Genomic DNA, 6,487 nt, shown 5'->3' on the forward strand with positions numbered 1-6,487 from the left:
TCATTTTCATCGTTATCCACCTTAAAGTGGTAATCTTTGTCGGCCTTTAGTTCACAACCGAAGAGATAATTCTGGGGCCTCAGGGGGCTCATGTCCATATCCATCAAATCTTCCATGGAGTGGTGGCACGCACTTAGGTGGGAGAGAACGCGGACGGAAGTGAATGACTACTGCTCCACAGAACAGACACGCAGGACGGAATCACGCCAGGGCTTTTTTGAATCTTTCAATCACAATGTGTACTGCTCCCTTTGAAGCAGTTGTGACCCTTAGTCCTGATGTATCAACTTCACTGGATTAAGAAATGCCTAGCAGATTAGTAAAGAATGTTCCTGGGTGTGGTTAGGTAGGTCCTACAAGTGTGGCCTTGAATATTTTGGTCCCTTATGCCCTCTCCTCTCTGGCCCTGGTCCCCTCTTCTGCCTCCGGGCCACTGTGAAGGAAACAACCCTTCTCTGCTGCACCCTCCCACTATGAGGGTCCTGTGACAGTCAGTTCCCTCAAGGCTGCATTTGAGGGAAGAGTTAATCCGAAAGTCACTTTTTAAAAAGTCTTTTCCAAGCTTCAGCCACTGCAGGGCTCTTCCCAAAGTTCTACTGGAACTGAGCCCCACCCAGTGGTGAACTAGAGTTACTTACACAGTTCAGAGATCCTGCTCAGGCAGCACATTTTCCTGGCCTCAGGATACAATGCTTTTGCCTGGGTTCCTTCAATTAGTAGGCATGGTGGGGCATCAGCACACTCCTCAACTCAGGAACCCTCACCCCAGCAAGGGTTTGCCAGCACCTCCTGCCTACCTTTTTTTTTCTCTTTCTTTCTTTCTTTCTTTCTTTCTTTCTTTCTTTCTTTCTTTCTTTTTTTATGGAACTGAGGATTGAACTCAGGCCCTTGCACTTGCCAGGGAAGTGTTTATTCTACTGAGCCATCTCCCAAGCCCAAAATGGAAGGCTTTTTTTTTTTCTTTTTTTTGGCTGGCTCAGAATGCCTTCAGGGCACATTTGGCTGGCTTGAGTACTGGGGATCGAACCACAGCAACCTCAGCTGATGGATTGTTTAAGCAGGCTCTTAAAGAACTGAGCTAAGGGGCAGGCCCTCTTTTTTTTTTTTTTTTTTTTTTTTCAGAACTAGGGCGCTCTAGGGCGCTTATTCCACTGAGCCATCTCTCTGGCCCCTTTCTTTCTTCTCTTGATATTAGTCATTGAACCCAGGGCCTTCACACTGAGCTACTTCCTCAGCACCCCCACTACCACCTTTTTAAAATTTATTTCGTACAGGTCTCACTTTGAAGCTCAGACTCATGGTAATCCTCCTGTATTCAGCCTCCCCAGCACTGGGATTATAGGCATGCACCACCATGCCCTGTCTCAGTGGCCGGCTCAGCATGCCCAGGGACATGTGGTGCCGGGGACCCTGCACTTGCATAAGCAGGCGCTTGGTCCGCTGAGCTATCTTGCTGGCCCTTCCTCAGCCCTTTTTGTTTGCTTTTGTTCATCTCCTGTTTTAAGACAGGTTCTCTCTATGTCCTTCAGGCTGCTCTTGAACTCACTACATAACCCAGTCTGGCCTTGAACTTGTGGTGCTGCTGCCTCTCTGGGATTACAGATGTGCACCACTACTCCCAGCTTCTGCTGTCCTTTAAATTTTTTTTCTTCTTTCTTTTGGGACAGGGTACATTTTTAATTTTTTTTTTATTTATTTATGTGTGTGTGTGTGTGTGTGTGTGTGTGTGGCCAGCTCAGCCCACCAGGGGGTGGGGCTGGCTGGCATGTGGTGCTGGGGGATTGAACTGCGGTCCCTATGCTTTGACTAAGCTTGTTCTAAGTAGGTGCTTTAGACCACTGAGCCATCTCACCAGCCCCAGGACAGGGTACATTTTTAATTTTTAAAAATCATTTATTTATTTGGTACAGGGTCTCACTATGCAGCTCGGACTTGTAACGATCCTCTTGTCTCAACCTGCCCAGCACTGGGATGACAGGGGTGCGCCATCACACCCAGTTTCAGTGGCTACCACGGCACATCTGGGGTTCCAGGGCCAGCACTGCATGCAGTACTGGGAATATGAACCCAGGTCCTTCTGCTTGCCAGGCAGGTGCTTAGACCACTGAGATATCTCCCCAGCCCCTTGATTTACTTTTCAACCTTAAAGTATCTATTTAAAAAAAATACACCCTTACCACAAAGAGAAACTATATTACTGCAGAATTCAAGAGATCTTAGAGACCAATGAGGAAACAGGATTTATTTCCAGGATTTTAGTTACACAATGACCCAGCTGAACTCACATCCAAAGCATCAGGCACCAGAAAAAAGGAAATGTTCTAGTTTTACACATTTGGTTGAGGGGGTTGCTCTGTAGCAACTGGGCAGGGGATGGGGGCACAGGCAAGGCTGTAAAAGCAAGACAACACAGCTATTAACTTATCTTTGAAGGAAAAACAGTGCCCTATGAATCCTGAGAGAACAAGATGACATAAGTCCTGTTTACAGCACATGGTTCCCAATCTTATCTGCTCCAGAACACCAAGTTATAGCTACAAGGGAGAAGTCAGGGAGCTTGAGGAGGCTTGTTCTTTCAGCCCCACTTCATTCCCCCTTTGATGCTTTCTATAATTTTTTTATTTTGTTTTTATTTTATTTTATTTTTTGGCAGAACCAGGGATTGAACTCAGGTCCTTATGCTTGCCAGGGAAGCGCTTATTCCACTGAGCCATCTCCCCAGCCCCAAGTTTCTATAATTTTAATAAAGAGCACCACTATCATTGACACTTACCTTGTTATGGGAGGTGAGCTCCTTATTGGGCAGAGGGAAAATTATAACAAAAAGGAAAATAGACTTATGTTGCCATTGTATCTCCATGTTAATCCTCAAGCTTTGGCTGTGCGTAGACTGCTCAGCTTCTGCGGTGACTAGAGCAGGGCCGCTGTCTAGTGGCAGCCTGATCTTGCTGCATGAGCAGGTGATCTGCATCCTATAGGGTCCAACTGGCTTGAGCCGTTGGCTCCTGTCAACTGTGGAGGACCTGAGGCACAGTTCCTGTAGCTTCAACAGCAGTAGGGTAGACAAAATTGCAGTATGAGGCCTTTCCCCTCCGAGCCCCAGAATTGTTTTGTTTTGTTTTGTTGGCAGTTCTGTAACTTTATTTCCAAGTTAGTTCTCATCCACATTCACTGGAGATTTTTGAACGTGGTAACAGGTACATAGGTGACCAAAATACACAGCTTGTTTGGTGACTCTTCATCCTCATTTGGTTTCCTGGACAACCGTACCCGGATACGATATCGAACGTTACTTATTCCTTTGGCTGAGACAGCTTCATTGAGCCTGGTGTCGAGGTGCGCATGTCTGGAGTTCCCATCTCCTTCCTGGCAAACTTCCGGATCTCCTTAAGTGCCCGAGGGGCGAGCTTCTTGAAGCCCACTCCATGGATGAGCTTGTGAATGTTGATTATGCATTCTTGGGTCACCACCTCGTTGATGGCAGAATGGCCCTTCTTCTCACCACCCTTCTTTGCGGGAGCCATTCTGCCGGGCCCAAGTTGGAACTGAAAAAGCAGGTTTTGTTTTTTTTTTTTTTTAAGCCAACATGATGTCCCCAGATTTAAATGGGTGTAGTGGGTCCGTTAGGCTTAGGGGTATTTTTTTCACCTGTATCTAACCATGAATATTTTGCATGGTTATTTCCAAAGTTTGCACCTGTCTCTTCAGAGACAATTTCTCTAGTTTATCAGGATTTCCTTTAATTTGACCCATGACTGAAGATGCCTGGCCAAATAGAATTTTATAAGGGAAATACCCTGTTTACTTTGTGGGAGTGTGCCCTACTGGGAGGAAGATTATGGCAGGACTTGGTCCCATCCCACGTGGTTTCTTGACAATATTGTCTCACCAGTCGCTTGAGGTGCAGTTCGTGCGCTCCATCTTTCCCAAGCTCTGTGGCCGGTAAGCTGTGAGAAGCTTCCATTTCATCTTCAGCGTTCGTGTGAGCTCCTGGCCTATCTCAGCTATGAATGCTGGGCCATTGCTTGACACCAAGGGTAGGGATGGTTGAAATCTTGGGATGACGTCTTTTAACAGTACTTTGGTCACCTTTTGTTTCTTTTCTGTTTGGGTGGGGAAAGTTTCTACCCATCCTGAGAAGGTGTTGGCAACCATCAACATGTATGGATAGCTCCCACTCATTTCAGGAGTGCAGAGCTTCCATTAAGAAAATGTCCATCAGTTTTCCTTGGTACAAATTTCAGAGCTAGGGAGACAGCTCAGAGGGTAAGCATCTGCCTGGGAAACACTACGTCCCAAGTTCGATCCCTCGATTCACATGCCATGCTGGTCCAGAACTGGATGTGGTGACACGTGCCTGTAACCACAGCACTCAGGAGATTGAGACAGGAAGATCTCTATGAGTTTGAGATCAGCCTAGGGGCTACAAAATTGAGCACAAAGCCAGTCCAAACTGTGTAGTGAGACCCTGTCTCAAAATAATTTTTTTTTTTGCAGTATTAGGGATTGAAGAAGCAAAAAATGCTTATGCCACTCAGCTATCTCACTAGCCCATGAATAAATAAATAAAATAAATTTCAGGTTTCTGGGCTAATCATGTCTTTTTATTTGGAGAGTAATTTGGGGTCTCAGAGAGATTAAGCTCCAGAATGAGAGGCATAGTTAGGACCCCCCCTTGTGGGGCTGTCATAGTGGCCTACTTTACTTCCTTGTCTGTCATTTGGTTATCTCTGCTGCTATTGTTCCAGTCCCCTGGTGCCCTCCCTGCAATATATAATGGCCACTTTTCTTGGGTCCCCTATAGCATCCAGGAGGTATAAAATCTCTTTTTTGTACTTCATTTCTTTTGCCCCAGCCCTGAGGAACCTTCTTTTTAATATTTAGAATCAGTACAGATATTAACCCCTTTGTCCTTTGTCAGCAAAACAACTCTTGTCAAGACTGTTAGTTTTGCTTGCTGGGCTGAGGTTCTGGTAGGCAGAGGCTGGGCCTCTACCACACTGTGGAGTCACCAAGGCATATCCTGTTGGTTGGACATTTTTCTGTACAAACATATAGTCACGGGGGGATTCCAGGTGTGACTGGGAGCAAGCTAGCCAGGTTAGGAATGTTAATTGTCTCTAGAGTTATGCAAGGATTTTCACCTAAGAGCCCCTGATACCAAGTCATCCTCAGATTTGACAATCAATAGTGTCCCCTCTGGCCCACTAAGGTTATAACTGATTGTGGTACCCAAATGACCAGTTGTTGTACCAAGCTCAGCTTGTAAACTTTCTGCATCAGTGGGGCAGTAGCAGCAAGTGTCTGGGCCATCCTAAGGCCACACAATCTAACTGCTTTGACAAGTATACCGTGAGCCAATGCTAGGGTCCCATGACCTGGGTTAAGACTCCTCTAGCCATTATTTTGTTTATCTACATACAGGAAGGAACACTTTGTTATATCTGACAGTCCTAAGGCGGGGGCCTGAGTCGGGGCCGTTTTCATTTGTTTAAATGGTTTCTCCTGGTCAGATTTCCAAAACAGGAGCTCTGCCCCCACCTGATCCCCCGCCCTTTGCTGGCTTATCTGAATCATTGACCTTTAATTGTTAGTGCTCCAATCCCTGTTTAGTCTTCTCACGAGCACATTTGGCTTTCATCTGTTGTTGTGTCCATCATTTTGTCTTTTCCTGCAGCTGAGTCATTGTAACATGCTTTTCCTGAAGGGTATGATTTAATCGTGCACTCTATTTTGCAAAGGAGATGTGGTTGCCTTGTAGCTTTGCCTCTGTGTTATGTTGAATTGTCTCCCAGGTTACCTGTGCAGGGAGTGTCTGTTCTGCCTACCACAGCTGCCTTTCTGTCTCCTTGGTTTTCTGTTGTAGCTACTCCAGTGACTGTACAGTCTTGTAGATATTTGAGTTGTCTCAGCTTCAGGTTTCTTGTGTAGGGTCAGTTTTGCTTCTGCTTCGTGCTTGTGTTGGCTCTCCTCTGGCGTTTGTCTCTGTGAACACTTGGCCTCCTCTTATGCTGGTCACTTTGGGCTTTGTGTCCTCTGTCCATGTACATAGATCCCATAGTTCATCGTTAGGCCTGCCATGCTGTGCTCAGTGGTCTGAGCATCCCATATGACCTCCTTTTGGATGAACAACCTGTCTGGTCTTCTCCCTCTGTTGGGTCTTGGCTTGGATCTTTGTCTCTAAACTCTGCCACAGGTATATAGCTCTTCCCAGATTCTGTGTTTTTGTATGCTGTCTACTATCTTTTTTCCTTCCACGTTTTTTGCCTCTGGTATGTGTCATAGTTTTTGAGCTTCTAGCTGCAGGCCAGCCTGGGTTCCACCCCCTTAGGTACCCATGATCACAGTGAAGAGCAGGAACCCAATTTATGGATTTTCTATTTATTTATTTATTTATTTATTTATTTATTTTTTAAATATATGATCTATGGAGTGAGATAAATGCACTATCTTGATTTTATTTTTTAAAAATTAATCTATTACTACA

General features: G+C 45.5%; 1 pseudogene; it reads right to left on the reverse strand.

Annotated features, from left to right (window-relative positions):
• Positions 1–3,168: 3,168 nt before the first annotated feature.
• Positions 3,169–3,524, reverse strand: LOC101587352 (annotated as a pseudogene).
• Positions 3,525–6,487: the final 2,963 nt, after the last annotated feature.

Source organism: Octodon degus, unplaced genomic scaffold, assembly GCF_000260255.1.
Source record: "Octodon degus isolate 3935 unplaced genomic scaffold, OctDeg1.0 scaffold00005, whole genome shotgun sequence".
NCBI lineage: Eukaryota > Metazoa > Chordata > Mammalia > Rodentia > Octodontidae > Octodon > Octodon degus.